Source organism: Papio anubis, chromosome 2 (assembly GCF_008728515.1).
Source record: "Papio anubis isolate 15944 chromosome 2, Panubis1.0, whole genome shotgun sequence".
Lineage (NCBI taxonomy): Eukaryota > Metazoa > Chordata > Mammalia > Primates > Cercopithecidae > Papio > Papio anubis.
In genome coordinates, this window is record NC_044977.1 from 163,775,054 (window position 1) to 163,792,176 (window position 17,123).

Below are 17,123 nucleotides of genomic sequence, written 5' to 3' on the forward strand. Positions count from 1 at the left end.
GGGGATTAAGAGTTAATGTACGTAAGAAATCATAGTGGAGTAATGAAAATGTTCTACAGCTGAGTGTCATGGTGACAACCACACAATTTGGTTAGTTAAAAAAAAAACAAAAACAAAAACTATGAATTGTACACTTGAAAAGGTGAATTATACCTTTTGCAAGACACAACCTATCCCCCATCCCTCACCAAGAATAACTTTTTGAGTGTAAATTTATAGGACAGTTGTCAAAAAATAAACTATGGTGATATCTAAAGGTTTCCTAACCAAGTATTTCAGAAAAGGGGGTTGGGGGGATCAATTTTGTCACAATAAATTCAAGTGTGTCTGAGTACGCTCTGAAGGTCACTAAACTGCTAGAACACATCAACCTAAGAAAGTAAGATCTCTTATTCTTGGACTACATCAAATCCTGGACATGAAGGAAAAACAGGTACAGAACTTCTGGTAATCATCCCAACCTCTCTACTCCAGGAATAGCAAATAGGTTTCACTCACACTGAAACTTCTGGCTCCCTAAAGATGGGAAAATTATGAAGCTGCCCTATGGCTAAGCAAGAAAGTATGCCATGACCTGATGTCATAACAAGCATAGGAGAGGGAATGCACGTGAGCTCACGTATTTGCCATCCCTGCTCTAGCCCACTTTATACTTAGCTGAGAGCACAGTTATACAAACAGACCCCCTCACCTCTACAGAGAAAAGACAAAGGTGAGATAACCACAGAGAAACATAATACAGAGGATGCAAGGTGTGGGGGTTGAGTCCACCAGTATAACAATAAATACCAAACTCCACATTTCCACAAACGTGTCTCCTGACTCCCTTTAACTTCATAGAGTTAGAACATTGTTATTAAATCAGGTGCCATTTGGTGCAGCTAAAGGAGATAATCTCTTCTTATTTTTTTTTATATCAATTTAAGAGAAAATAAGCCTGAATTAGCTTATCTGAATTAAAGTAACTAATAAAAACTGCTTCCAAGATTTATTTTAATTATGATAGGAAATCTCAGATTTGGCCAAATCCTTCGACCCCAAATATCAATTTCCTCTTAAAAGAAGAATTCTTTTAGAATGTGAAAGTTAGGTTTTAGGGCTGAGAAGGATAATGTTATAAAAAAGGACATTATAAAAGAAGACAAAGAAAAATAAAACATAATGTCTAAGAATAAACTAATTTTGTCATTATACCTTTTTTAAAGATTTAAAAGATTTAAAGAAAAAATGAACAAGTGTTAGTCATCAAAGACTACTACTCATTTGATTCTGCCACAGTCCAAGCTAGAAAAAAATGAAACAAAACATCACAAGTCTCTTTTAAAGATGCAATGCCCTTTTGTCAAGCAGAAAAGAAATATCTTGAAATAAAATTATTTTCATAAAGAACAAACTATGGAGTTTATTTCTATACCTAGAATAATACTAATTCAATCGGCTAGATATTAGGCCCTACTATGTGAGACTCTATTAAAGCAATCAAACATTCCTACTAGCCACAAGGTATTCTTCCAGGAAATACAAAAATTCTAAATCAATCTCTGCCTTAAAAAAAAAAAAAAAAGTGATGTAATTCTACACCATTTTTTTGCTTTCCTTTCATCTACTACTTGTCTTGACAGTTATTAAAAGTTAGAACAATTAAGTGAAATTATCGTATGTAATACACTTTATGCAGATATGGAGATTTTTTAAAATAATCCATCTAGGAAGACAGTTAATGTGCTTACTGCTGAGGTATTCTTGAGTGGGTTTTGATTTATTAGGACACCAGGGGTCCTATGAATTAGCCCATTACTTACTTAAATCATGCCCTTGATCCAGAAAACCCCACGGTACCATTAACAAAATTATTCACAAAAAAAAAAATACACAAACTACATTCTGTACATCAATAGATGGTGGCTATTGGTTTCATGGAGGGAGTGTGCATACTGGTTAACAGTATGAGTTCTAGAGCCAAACATCCTGCCTTTGAATCTTGGCTCCAAGATTTTGTGGGGGGAAAAAAATCACTTACCCTCTCTGAGCCTCAGCTATGTCATATATAAAGCAGGCAACTAACTCATAAGGTATTGGGAGGATTAAATAATACGATCTGCATAAAGTGCTTAGAAAAGTAACTAACACTTAGAGCTTATTCACTATCATTTGCTACGTACCTTCCTCCTCCTATTCCTCCTCCTCCTATTACTGCTACTAATCTTCTATATTCTTTTCTTTCCAATGTAATAAGGCCACCTATGTAACATTTCTTGGCATTTGCTTCCCAGAGCATTTTTTTTCTTACAGTTTGCTGAAATATTTTATTTGTGGCTGGTTCTAACTTTATGTTAATTGTGCTTTTTGTTTCCTGCAAAAATGCAGTGCCTTACTATTGCTGTATTTAGAATTGTAAATTTCAAATTCTATAAATAAAAAGTTAAATAATTTTACAGGAAGCTAGTCCCGATTATAAATGCAGACTAATGACTTTTTTCCCCTACACAAAAAAGAATAAAATGAAATGGTTTAAAATAGCCCCAGATCTGTTACTTACAAATAGTATTATATAGTACTGCTCCTTTATTGATTCAAAAAATAATTATTATTAATTATTGAGTAAGACCTAAATGGGTTAGCTTGTATAGGTTTTGGGTTTGTGCTATGAAAATCCTATAAAACTACACCAATTTGGTTAACAATGTTGTAACATTTAAAATTTTTTATACTTTTATTTTTCTAGTATTTCAACTCACAATATCCTTCCAAAGGTATTTTCTCATTTAATCAGAGCCAATTAACTGAGGGTGACCATTTTGTTCTCGGCACAGTACTTGGCATACCTCCAGGAGGCACCATTCACAGTGGACTGAAGTGGAAGCAATCTGCAGTTAGGCAACCTGCTCTAAATATATGGCCATATATATTATCATGTTTAGTTGATGTGATCTTTACAAACCATATAAGGTAGAGTTATTCCTACCATTGATATTTTATAGATGAGAAAGGAGATTGAGAAAGACAAATTGATTTGCTCAAGATCACAGAGCTGGTAGTATCCATCAGATCTAGAATCCAAATACACCCCCCCGCCCCGCCCCCGATACCTCCTATCTACACACTTTCGATTTGAAGGTAATCTATCGTATTTCTAATCTTCAAATTCTTCCACGTACTGGTCAACTAACTAGAGCAGAGGCCAATTAACATCTCTTTAGAAATTACACAACTCAAGTATCTCTACAATTGTTATAAGAAGATGATTAGGAGAACTGAGATAACAAATTGTGGTCAGCAACAAGTGCTGAGTCTATCCTGAAACTCTGCCCAAGATAAAACCAAAAGACATTTCATTACTAAAACTAAGACACTTCATTATAATAGAAGAGCCCTTTCATAGTCTCCCAGGGTAAGTATGAATGTACTACATCAAATTTCCAGAAGGGACGTTATTAACTTTTTATTTTGAAATAACTTTATACTTACAGAAAGGTTGCCAAAATAGCACAGAATTCCCACATAACCTTCAATTAGGTTTTTCTAATGAAAACATCATACATAACTATACCACAGTTATTAAAATCATAAAATTAACATTGGTTAAAACTATAAACTAAACTGTGGGTCTTACTCAAATTTCATCAGTTACGCCACTAATGACGTTTTTCTATTCCAGAATCCTATCCAGGATCCCACATTACCTTTAGTTGTCATGTGTCCTTAGTCTCCCCCAATCTGTGGGAATTCCTTCTCTTTCGTGACTATAATATTAAGAGTGCTAGTCCATTATTTTGTAGAATGTGTCTCAATTTGAGTTTGTCTAATGTCTTCTCATGATGAAACTGAGGTTATATATTTTTGGCAAAAATATCATATAAGTGATGTTGTGCCCTCTTTGATGTGTCGTATTATATCAGATGTTAATATATCTTATTACTGTTGATACTAACCTTGATCACTTAGTGTCCATCAGCTGTCTCCTCCATAAAGTTACTATTTTTCTCTTTGTAATTATTAAACATCTTAGGAATATACTTTTTAGACCTATGCAAATATTCTATTTCTCCTTAAATGCTCACCCTTACTTTTGCTATCCATTAATGAGTCTTGCCTGCAACAATTATTACTGTGGTGTTTGCCTCATGGTGCTTTTCTATTTTCCTCATTCCTTATACATTTATTAATTGTAATTTAAAAGAATGGTTTTTAAACTGTATCAAATGTCAAGGTCTCCAAAAAAATTATCCAAAAGTTAAATGCAAAAAGCCAACAACAATAAATGTAGTGGACAACAGTATTTCATCTTCAGTCATAATGACCTTAACTCCCTGAATCTGATGTCTAGCAGTTCCTTTTTGAAGGATCTGTGTTTGAGTAAGTCGCTAATGACATCTGTCAGCAGCTGTACTGTTTTGTTTTATATAATTGTAGCCTCATTTTTTATTGCAAGTAATGCATCACGATGCATATTTAAGGTTTTCCAAATAAAGAGTCTTGAGCAATCTATTTTAAAGTAGCTAATACCACAGCACATTTGAGGCTAAGGGGTAAGCATTCCTCGGGAACCAAAACAACGAGGATAGCAAATATTCTGCCCCTGCAAATCTGATCTCATTCCTCAACCTGAAACCTTGCCACATAAGCATAAAATTATACCAGCAAGGAGAGATCTCTCAGAATGGTGAATTCCAGAGCTCCAATTTTCAAGACTATTATTCCTCTGACAGGATGAGGACCTGCAAACATGAATTATAAGCTTAAATTATTCACTTACTCTTTCACAAAAGGAAAGCCCATCAATCTAATGCCAAAAGACTTCAAGTTTATTTCTAAAGGTTTAAAGAAAGTGGTTTATTTATCATAATTTTATTCTCTGTGTTCGTTGATTAAATACTTCAGTCTTACACTGAGGTCAAAGAATGTCAACCAATTACTACGTAAGAGAAGTCCTACTTCTTAGTACTGAACATCACCCAGAATACACAGAATTATTTTAATAGGCAATCTTGATACACTATTTATTCCCAAGTATATTTCAACTATTATAAGTAAAACCTATTTAATTTAATCTCATCCTTCAAACTAAAATCTCAGTAAACTAGCAACTAGCACAGTGCCTGGCACATAACAAATATTAATGAAAGTACTGACATCAATCCATAATTTCTTCTGGACTACTTCCACTGCAAGCTACAAAAGTTGAAATTTCCTTCTGCACATTCAAAAAACTACACATTTTAATTACTTCTTAAGAAAGACATTAAAATGACTCAGAATCTAATCTAAGTGATGTGGAAATATATTCCTAAACTTTATCATCCAAAAACTACAATATTTTTGTAAAGGACGTCAAGTCATTTTTAAAAGTGATTTATTTTCATAATGGATATTTGGGAGATAAAAATACATGAGAAAACAGGAAATCCCACTCATAATTCTGATCTTACAAATTACTGTCATGATGAGTCCTGGAAACTAGTACAAGATTATGGTTGTAGGATTTATGATGACTTCATTTTTGGTTGAAAATTTTAATTTATTCAAAACAAAACAAAACACTCTTGGTCTAAAGCATGGCCATGAGCAAGACTTTATTTAAGATTTTACTTAACTATTAAATAGGGTCACTGTGGAAGTTGTGGTAGTCATTTTCTGACAGTTGCACAGAAGGCTTACAAGGTACCTAATTTGTATCTGCATATTCTCTGAAGATAAATATAAATATAATATAGAATACTGCTAGCCTAAGCTTTAAAACATTGCTTATTACTGAAATGTCTATTAGGGTAGAGTGGGAAGAAGGAAATTGGTTATGCAATGCTTAGGAAAAACAGCTTCCTATTTTCTCAGATCCCAAATGACCAGAGGAAAAGTCTAACCAGCAGGGGGAGATACAGAGGAGAGTAGTAAGACAAAGAATAGGCTATAGGCAAGAAAAGCAGTTATAATTATAGCTGGGAACACAGAATTTGTTAAAGGAAGTCTACTGTATAATTATATTTGAAAATTTAGCAAGATGCCCAGAGGCTGACTCGCAGCTGTCAGGAACTGGTAACTTACTTCTGTTCATGCAGCGACCACTTCGGCAACTAAATCCACTATCCAGACATTACTAGAACTGACATTTAGAGTAAAGGAATAGATCTGTTCAGGAAACTTTTTTTTTTCTACAATGGATGAAAGCATCCATTTTAACAAAGTAACACTCTCTCTTTAGTTTCCTTTCTAGGCTTAGGTCTCCTTTTTGTATCCTCTCCCTCACTGAACCTAAACATTATCATAGCAAAGCTATAATCTAGGTACAAATCTCTTTTCTTGAATTATGACTAGATCATGAACCAATTCTACTACCAACTACAACTCCAAATTCAGCATGCTTACAATGAAACTTATTTCCCAACACCCTCACCTTGTCACAAAACTCTTTCCCCTTCCCCCTTACTTTTCTATTTCTCTAGTAGCACCAGCATTCTCTCAGGAAAACATGACAACTCAAGATTTACCTTTGCTCTTTCCCCTTCCCGATCTCCTACTCTATACTGATTCAAAGCATCAAATCCTATTCATTTCTCCTTAAAATTCTGTCATCTATCAATGAAAGATGTATCAATGTCCTAATACCTAGTGCCACACACAGAATGGGACCTTATTCGAAAACAGGGTCTTTACAGAGGTAATCAAATTAAACCGAAGTCATGAGGATGGGCCCAAACCCAGTATGACTGGTGTCTTTATAAGAAGGGTAAATTTGCATGCAGACAGAGGGAAGATGATGTGAAGACATACAGAAAGAAGATGGCCAGGTGCCTGAAGTAACATAATACATCCACAAGCCAAGGACTGCCAGCAAACAACAGTAGCTGGAAAAAGCAGAAACGATTCTCCTCTACAGCCTTTAGCCTACTCTTTGATTTTTGGACTTCTAGTCTCTAGAACTGAAACAATAAATTTCTTTTGTTTTTAGCCCCTCAGTGTTTGGTTCTTTGTTACAGCATCCCTAAAAAACTAAACAGCACCATAAACTGAATTTGGACTCAATTTTCTACCATAACCCCATACCATCAAGCCCACTACTTATCTCTGAATAGCATCCCATCCACCAGTTTTGTCATGGCAGATTCCTATGCATCATTCTTGTTCCTCCTTCAATTACTGAGGCCTGCTCCCTAAATACTATATATCTCTTTAATCTGTCAATCTTTCCATTTTTACATCAATAATCTTGTTCAGGCAATCATCATCATGCCCCTGGACTACTGTTTACGAAATAATCCCCACGTCCTTGCTTCTCTGCGGTTCACTCACCCTTAGCAAGCAGACTCTTTCTAAAATGCTAATCTGACCACACTTTCAATGGATTACAGTTAGCAGTATCCGTGCTCTCTCAGGACAAAGTCTGATTTATTTTTTTTTTTTTTTTAAATTTTAGATTCGGGGTAAATGTGCAGGTTTGGGCTTTTAGTGTACTCATCACCCAAATAGTGAACACTGTATCCAATAGGTAATTTCTCAACCCTTCCCTGTTCTAACCCTTCCCACTTTTTGAGTCCCCAGTGTCCCTTATTTCCAACTTTATGTCCATGCATACATACCCACTGCTTAGCTCCCAATTATAAGCAGAACATGGAGTTATTTTGTCCAACTTCCTTATAATGGGTGAAAAAACTTTACATGTTCTGGACTGCAAAACTAAAGAGAAAGAAAAAGACCATCGCTCACTGCTCCCATCTCAAATAAACAGGCAAATATTTTCAAGTTCTGAAACACACCAATGTTTTTCACATCTGTTTATAACTCTCTTCCCCTTATTTAATCATTCATTCATTTAACACATAAACACAGTGAGTATCCATCATGTGCCAAGTATAGTTCCAGAAGGTAGATAAACCACAGAAAACAAAGCAAAGTTCCTACCTTCATGAAGCTTACAAGCTTATATTCTAAAGGGAGTAGTTAAAGAGCTGATAAACAAACAAAAATAAATATACACGAACTCAGAAATGATTAAGTGCTTCAGAGAAAAGTAAAGCAAGCTAAGGGGAATAAGGGAAGTTGGTGCAGGGAAAGGAACAAGATTATGATTTTATATAAGGTGCTCAGAGAAGACCTCCCTGACAAGGTGACACTTAAGAAAAGACTAACAGATAGTGCGGGAAAAATTTCTGTGGATAACTGAGAGAAGGGTTTTCCAAACGGAAGAGCAAGTGCAAAGGCCCTGACATGGAGCAGACTTGCCATACTGAAAAACTATCACTGAGCCATTGTGACTGCAGTAGGGGGAAGGAGGAGAATTAGTGCAGATGAGGTTTTAGGGGAGTCAAATGATATACTGTCTTAAGCACATCGTAAACTTTTAAAAAATAATAAGCAAAAACAGGACAACAGTGGAACTTCTTAGTAGCCTGATCTGATATCCATTACAAAAGAATGACTTTGATCCTAGGTAAAGAACAGATCTGTGGAGTAAGGAAGCTAGTCCAAAGGGAGATAACTAAGAGGATTCTGCAAAGTCCAGGTGACAATGGTGGCTTGAAATGGAGTAGGACATACAGATTCAATGCTATTTCTATCAAACTACCAACAACATTCTTCACAGAATAGAAAAAAACTATTTTAAAATTCGTATGAAACTAAAAAAGAGCCCAAATAGCCAAGGCAATCCTAAGCAAAAAGAACAATGCTGGAGGCATCTCATTACCCAACTTCAAACTGTACAAGGCAACAGTAACCAAAACAGCACGGTACAGGTACAAATGCAGGCACACAGACCAATGGAACAGAACAGAGAGCCAAGAAATAGGGCCGCACATCTATGACCATCTGATCTTCAAAAAAGCTGATAAAAACAAGCAATGGGTAAAAGACTCTATTCAATAATTGGTGCTGGGATAACTAACCATATGTAGATGATTGAATCTGGACCCCTTCCTTACACCATACAAAAAACTCAACTCAAGGTGGATTACAGACTTAAAATGTAAAACCCCAAACTATAAAAATTTTAAAAGACAACCAAGGCAGTACCATTCAGGACATAGGCACGGGAAAAGATTTCATGACAAAGACACCAAAAGCAACTGTAACAAAAGCAAAAATTGACAAGTGGGATCTAATTAAGCTTCTGCACAGCAAAACAAATTATTAACAGAGTAAACAGGCAACGTACAGAATGGAAGAAAATTTTTGCAAACTATGCATCTGACAAAGGTCTAATATCCAAGATCTATAAAGAACTTAAACAAATTTACAAGAGAGAAACAAACAACACATTGAAAGGTGGTCAAAAAACATGAACAGACACCTCTCAAAAGAAGACATACATGCAGCCAACAAGTATATGAAAAAAAAGCTCAGTTATCACTGATCATTAGAGAAATGCAGATCAAAACCACAATGAGATACCACCTCACACCAGTCAAATGGCTAACATTAAAAAGTCAAAAAATAACAAATGCTGGCAACCTTCCAAAGACAATAGAACACTTATACACTGTTGGTGGGAATGTACGTTAGTGCAACCATCATGGAAAGCAGTATCGTGATTCCTCACAGAGCAAAAAGCAGAACTACCATTCAATCCAGCAATCCCATTACTGGGTATATACCCAGAGGAATATAAATCATTCTACCATAAAGACATAGGCATATGAATGTTCACTGCAGCACTATTCACAATAGCAAAGACATGGAATCAACCTAAATGCCCATCAATGACAGATTAGATAAAGCAAATATGGCACATATACACCATGGAATACTAAGCAGCCATAAAAAAAGAATGAGATCATGTCTTTTGTGGGACCATGGATGAAGGTGGAGGCTATTATCCTTAGCAAATTAACACACAACAGAAAACCAAATACCCCATGTTCTTATAAGTGGGGCTAAATGATAAGAACTTATGAACACAAAGAAGGAAACAACAGACACGGGGCTCTACTTGAGCAGAGAGGTTGACAGGAGGGAGAGGAGCAGAAAAGGTAACTACTGGGTACTGGGCTTAATACCTGGGTGATGAAATAATATGTACAACAAACAACTGTGACACATGTTTACCTATGTAACAAACCTGCATGTACCTCCAAACCTAAAATAAAAGTTAAAAAATAAAAATAATGCACTCAAAATAAGACATTTATGCAGCCAACAAACATATAAAAAAGTGCTCATCACTAGTCATTAGAGAAATGCAAATCAAAACCACAATGAGATACCATCTCATGCCAGTTAGAATGGTGATCATTAAAAAGTCAGGAAACAACAGATGCTGGAGAGGATGTGGAGAAACAGGAACACTTTTACACTGTTGGTGGGAGTGTAAATTAGTTCAGCCATTGTGGAAGACAGTGTGGTGATTCCTCAAGCATCTAGAACTAGAAATACCATTTGACCCAGCAATCCCATTACTAGATATATACCCAAAGGATTATAAACCATTCTACTATAGAGACACATGCACACGTATGTTTACTGCAGCACTGTTCACAATAGCAAAGACTTGGAACCAACCCAAATGTCCATCAATAATAGACTGCATAAAGAAAATGTGGCACCTATACACCATGGAATACTATGCAGCCACAAAAAGGGTGAGTTTATGTCCTTTGTAGGGACATGGATGCAGCTGGAAACCATCATTCTCAGCAAACTAACACATGAACAGAAAACCAAACACTACATGTTCTCACTCATAAGTGGGAGTTGAACAATGAAAACATATGGACACAGGGAGGGGAACATCACACAACAGGGCCTGTCGGGGGGCAGGGGGCTGGGGAAGGGATAGCATTAGGAGAAATACCTAATGTAGATGACGGGTTGATAGGTGCAGCAAACCACGATGGCACATGTATATCTATGTAACAAACCTGCACGTTCTGCACGTGTACCCCAGAATTTAAATAAAAAATAAAAATAAATAAATAAATAAAACTGGTACATCAAAGAGAAAAAAATGAAAAAGAAATAAAAGAAAAGGGGTAGAGGTGGTCAGAAATGGCTGGATTCTAATAATGATGACCAATATTTGCACATGTACATGGACAGGCCTCTGACTAAAAAAGACATCTGTTTATTACTTTAATAAATTTCAACAATAATGAAGTAATAATTTCAAATGGGTAAAGATTTTTATTTCGCTCCTACTCATAAGAAAAAATTCACGAGACAGAAGAGAAACTCTAGAAACCAAATTGATTTCTTAAAGAAAAAAAAAAAAAAAAGTCGTACTTTTGAATTTGGTACGATTCTCCCAAGGCAGGGCTTTCATAGTGGCTCTGTATTGATGAAAGTATTTCCCTCCCTACACCTGGTTTAAAGTTGCTGCAGGAATTTTATTCTTTTTCTGAGGGATCATCTTTAATATATTCTACCTAGTGATGTAATTCTAAAATCTTAGCTGGTAACTCAATATGTAAAGTGGTGAATATACTAAAACAATGACTTTGGGTACAGTAGCTCTGATTATCACATCCCTTTTAAACTTCATTTATACAAGGCAATCCCTTTTGACTGAAGGAGCATTCAGATTTTATACTGCATTCACATATGAGAATTTCATTTTATTAATCTGGAGCACTCCCAGTGCTATCAGGTCAATAAATAATTACTCCCTAGCAATTAAAAAAATGGCAACAATACTATTATTGGGATCGCTGCATATTATTTTCCTGGAAAACAAAAATCAAGATTTTTTTTACTTCCTTAAAACTTAGCTAAAGTTGTTATTCAATTGTTTTTCTTAAAAGTGAGTTCTCTCATTTATTGGAATCAAAAAATTCTTAAATATCATTTAAGTCTTATATCTATAATATACATAATGTTTTCATTTAAAAATTGAACATTCAAAAAATTAACACATTTCTAGCTTTATGGAAAATAAGAAAAATGAGTTTCCAAGAACAGAAAAGAGAATGTTTGTAATATAAGAAAACAGCTTTACCATCAATAAGGATCCGAGAATACAGTCGTTCTTCTGAAGTATCTAACATAAGTTACATCATCAGACCTATATTAATGTGGGTCTTCACAGTAATATTTGATTTTTCAGAACTGTTGAGACGGTTTCAGCATCTTCAAACTGTCCCATACTGTCCATTAACTTACTGCTTGTCCATGTTCGAGACCAGTCTGGCCAACATGGTGAAGCCCCGTCTCTACCAAAAATACAAAAAAATTCGTCGGGTGTGGTGGCGTGCGTCTGTGATCCCAGCTACTCGGGAGGCTGAGAGAGGGGAATTGCTTGAACCAGGGAGGCAGAGGTTGCAGTGAGCCAACATAGCGCCACTGCACTCCAGCCTGGGCGACAGAGACTCCATCTCAAAAAACAAAACAAAACAAAATTCTACATTTTCTTCCCCACTCCAGGGGAAACCACTGGGTAACAGTATTCATGTCAATATCATGTATCTACTGTTAGGTGAGGAGAAGGCCAGGAATTTTGTTCCAGAAATTAAAACCCAAGCAGGTGAATATGCAAGAGTGAAAACACTCACAAAAACCAGAGGTTCAAGGCCCCCTGATTCTGCCTGAAAACCTCAAAATGTGAATGAAACAACGAGGGGGACATCAGATCTCCCAGAGCTTCCAACCACATGAGGAAAAGATTTCCTAGGTTGAAAGGGTGCCAGCATAGAAGAAACCAAAGACTTGATTTTAAGCCATTAAAAAAAACAACTCATATTCCTATTTGGTGGAAATATATTTAAGGTTTACAGCCAAAATTCTTAGTCTCTCAAGATTAAGGAAAAATAAATTTAAGAACAGTCTTTATAGACCTGATCTAGTCCTAAGTAGAGGACTTTCTATTCTCATTCGCCATCTTATCACAAGTTTCTAGTAGAATACTATTCTTCCTTTCTCTACCCTACTATATAAAATAGAAAGTATTTTTTAAAAATCAATACTACATTATATTTATCATATGAAAATAAATTATTTACAAAAGAAGGCCCAAAACTACATCGAAAACTTCAAGTCTGAAATGAAGAAATATTTAAAAGTATAAAAAGCTTCCTTAAACTGTTGCTCAGGTATTTATTACAGATGTTTCCTTAAACTAGTAAATTTCCTCTATGTTGGGAGAAAAAGGATCCCAAATAAGGACAAAATGGATATAACATAAACTGATAATACATATAACACAACAAATTCATGGACTCTAGCACTATATCTTGTTATCATTATAGATGGAAAAACAGGTACAGTCTATCAACAATCAAGCCCAGAAAAAAGTAGTTTCATCAGAATGACAAATATTTCCAGATTTTAAAACATAACTCACTGTGACATTTAAAATCTACAAAGAATATTTCTGCAGCACCCTGATTATTCTGTAACAGAATTAGACTTTTTAAATCAAATGAAAGCCAGAAGAATTAAAGACTACCTGATCCAGGAAGTTTGTTAGAATTACCATATGACCCAGCAATTCAACGAGTAAATGTATATACATGTTCACTACAGCACTATTCACAATAGCCAAAAGATAGAAACAGCCAAACTGTCCCTCAAGGGATGAATGGATAAACTGTGATATATACAACAATGACATATTGTTCAGCCATAAGAAGAAATGAGGTACTGACAAATGCTAAGATATGGACGAACCTTAAAAACGCTGCTAAATGAATGAAGCCAGACACAAAAGTCACTATTATTCCACTTAAATGAAATATCTATATTCTATTATTCCACTTACATGAAATATCCAGAATAGGTAAATCTACACAGTCAGAACACAGACTGGGAGGAGTATGGGGACAGGTGAAACTGATTAATGGATACAGATTTCCTTTTGAGGTGATGAAAATGTTTTAGAACTAGATAGAGGTGGTGGAATGCACACTTGTAAACACTTGATTTTATGTTATGTTAATTTTATGTTATCTTAAAAAATAAAATAAATAATAATGCTGCTACATCACCAGTAATAAGACATCATTTACCACTGGTATGATACACTGAGTGTATCAGAGGACACCATCTCTACAGTGTCCTTCCCAATAATGTATAACCTCAGTCTGATCATGAGAAAATACCAGACAAGGCCAAATTGAGGGATATTCTAAAATATAACTTGACTAGTGAGTACTATCCAAAAGTCTCAAGGTCATGAAAGACAAGGAAAGACTAAAGAAATATCACACACTGGGGTAGACTAAGGAGACCTGACAACCAAATGTAATGTGGGTTTCTAGATTAGGTCCTGAAACAGAAAAAGGAAATGGCGGAAAAACTAGTGAAATATGAACTAAATCTGTAATTTCACTAATAGTACTATAATAATGTTAATTTCTTAGTTTTGAAAATTAAAGTATGGTTACGTAAGATGATAACCTTAGGGGGAGCCGGGAGAAGGGTACTATTTCTACAACTCTTAAATTATTTCAAAATAAAAAACGAAAGTAAGAAAGAAAGAAGGGAAGGAAGGATGGGAGAATGAGGCCTAGCAACCAACCTTAACTTCCTTCATGAACACATATATTAAGAAAATGCTGACATAAATTAAGTGAATAAGGATTAGAGGGGTTATTCTAATGGCAAGAAATAATTCACAAAATTTGCATCTACTTAGGAGATATGCATTCTTTTGGGGGTGAGGGAGTAGATTCAAACAGTCAAGTCAGCTTAATTAAATTTTACAAATCAGGTTATGCAGAATTTAAACTAGTATTGACATTTTCAACAGCAGACTTCAAAATTAAAACAAGCAAAGTCAAAGGGAAAAAATAAAAATGTAACACTTATTATTCCTATAGGTTCTTACTATATTTTAAATTTAATATTAAAATGAGAAAAGTGTATTCATTTTAGCAACATGACTAGAATTACGCTGACTTAAATTTGTTTGATAATTTAATCAGATTTAGTTTTACTTTAAATCTGTAACCTTCTACTTAGACACATAATTAAATGATTGAAAAAAATTTTGATATGTAATTAAAAATCAGTTTGTGTCTGGACATAAAATTCTTAGTTGCCATGCCACTTATGTAGGAGGTAACTTTCTATCAAAAACAATTATCTTGAAAATGTATACACCAATCATTTTAAAAATGAAACCCACCAATATAAATTATACAAACTTCCACTTTCATTAATCATATTCACATCCTGGCATCCAAATACAATATATAACCATAATCCTAATAATGAGAAAACAATCATCTTCGTTAAACCTGCTAATTATAGGTTGAGGATCCCTAATCCGAAAATCTGAAATCTGAAATACTAAAAAATCTGAAACTTTTTGAATGCTGATGTGATGCTCAAAGGAAATGCTCATTGGAGCAAATATTCCAAAATCAGAAAAAAATCCAATTTCCGAAATACTTCTCATCTCAAGCATTTCGGATAAGAAATATTCAACTTGCACTAAAAAGACAGAGACATTTAAATATACTTGATCTAGAGACATTTAAAATAAAGTTAAGAACCATATATTCTCACTCTCAGAAGAACTAACCCTGTTGACACTTTGATTTCATACTTTCAGCCCCCGGAAAAGAAAATACATTTCTGTTTTTAAGCCATACAGTCTGTAGTACTTTGTTACAGCAACCTTAGGACACTAATACAGCTATTATGCAGCAAATGAAGCAGTGTACTCCTGTATTCACTCAGTAGCCTTTGCCTAGACCATCTTTCAGATTAAAGGAGCAATTTTCTCAACTCCTATGGACCAGCATACTTTATTGAAACTGGCGATCACAATCACTCTCTCAGAGAAGCTGCCTCGAATCCAGTCTCTGAACCATGGCTGCTGGTTGTATACCACACCAGCTACAAAAAATCAGACATTGGATTGGCACGAGGCTCAGGGTCATCAGTAAACCAGAACCTTCACAACCTGGCTCTTTTGAAAGAATGGGCTGCTTCAAATTTTCTGTGCCTCTCAAACAATTTGAAAAATCTATGGAGAAATCTGCCTTCTGCCTTAGTTGCTGAGGTAGGAAAGTTAACAATGCAAGTCAAAATGACATGGAAACAGAAACTCCTGCTGGTAGCCAGACAGAAAAGATGACATACAGAGTAATAATAAAAGTTTGTTTGATATGTTCCCTGAAAACCAAAACTACTTCCTATAATCTTAAAAGCAGGCCCTGTTCTCAGACTCCCATGAAAGCCCCTACTCCTATTCCTGCTACCCACACATATTTTAAACATGAACTAACTTCAGACACTCCTCTCAAACACAATCCAAAGTAAAACAGAAATACAGATGACCCAAACCCAGATCCTACTCTTCAGTTCATTCCAGTGTATGTCAAATACTACTTTTTTTAATATAAGCTGAACTGTGTGCTGAATGCATTTCATACACTTTCATCCATGTTTTCACTAGAAAATGATGAACTAGATATTTTATCATCAAACTACACATGAATATACATATAAAAAATGCACACTCTAATAGAATAGTTCAAGCACCTAGGCCCACACTGCTGATGCAATGAGGTACAGATTTGTTAAGGCGTGATGGGATGGCTGGCTCTCCAAAGCTGTCATGGGAAAGTCATTATCCTATGAATGTAATAAGTTCCAGGTCTAGCCTTCAGCCACACTGACCAAAAACTGGAGACTGATAGAAACTTGCCCAAGGACACACAAGTAGCAAGTAAAAAGGCCTGAATTTGAACCTTGTCTGCTGAAGTCTATCTTTTAATCACTATTCCACTACCAAAAGAAAACAAACAAACAAACAAAAAACCTGGAGCATCCATCTGCAACTACCTGCATATGTCTCTATATACAGAGAGAGGTAGAAACCAGAATACTAAAAATCTCCCAACAAAAGCTAGGATGAGTACTACCAACTTCAACCCTTGGGCCTTTATTTGGAGATGGCAGCCAATCCACTCTCCACCCTCAATGGACAAATTCTTTCTTTTCTTTCTTTTTTTTTTTTTTTTTTTTCTAGACAGAGTCTCACTCTGTCGCCAGGCTGGAGTGCAGTGGCGCAATCTCAGCTCACTGCAACCTCTGTCTTCCGGGTTCAAGCGATTCCCCTGTCTCAGCCTCCCGAGTAGCTGGGACTACAGGAATGCGCCACCATGCTCGGCTAATTTTTTGTATTTTAGTAAAGACAGGGTTTCACCATGTTGGTCAGGATGGTCTCAATCTGCTGACCTCGTGATCTG

At 35.5% G+C, this 17,123-nt stretch overlaps 1 protein-coding gene across 13 annotated transcripts in view; it reads right to left on the bottom strand.

The window, feature by feature from the left end:
- The window catches only part of TBC1D5 (TBC1 domain family member 5), a 571,565-nt gene that overhangs the window by 477,280 nt on the left and 77,162 nt on the right, over positions 1-17,123 (bottom strand). The window contains exons 1-2 of one of the 13 annotated variants that reach the window (XM_017954355.3): positions 7,575-8,602; positions 4,639-4,718 (exon numbers count right to left, since the gene is read on the bottom strand). The exons of the other annotated variants lie outside the window; for them this stretch is intronic. The gene's annotated coding sequence lies outside the window, so the exon portion shown is untranslated. Of the gene's footprint in view, positions 1-4,638; positions 4,719-7,574; positions 8,603-17,123 lie in introns of those variants that run through there. 13 annotated transcript variants of the gene reach the window in all.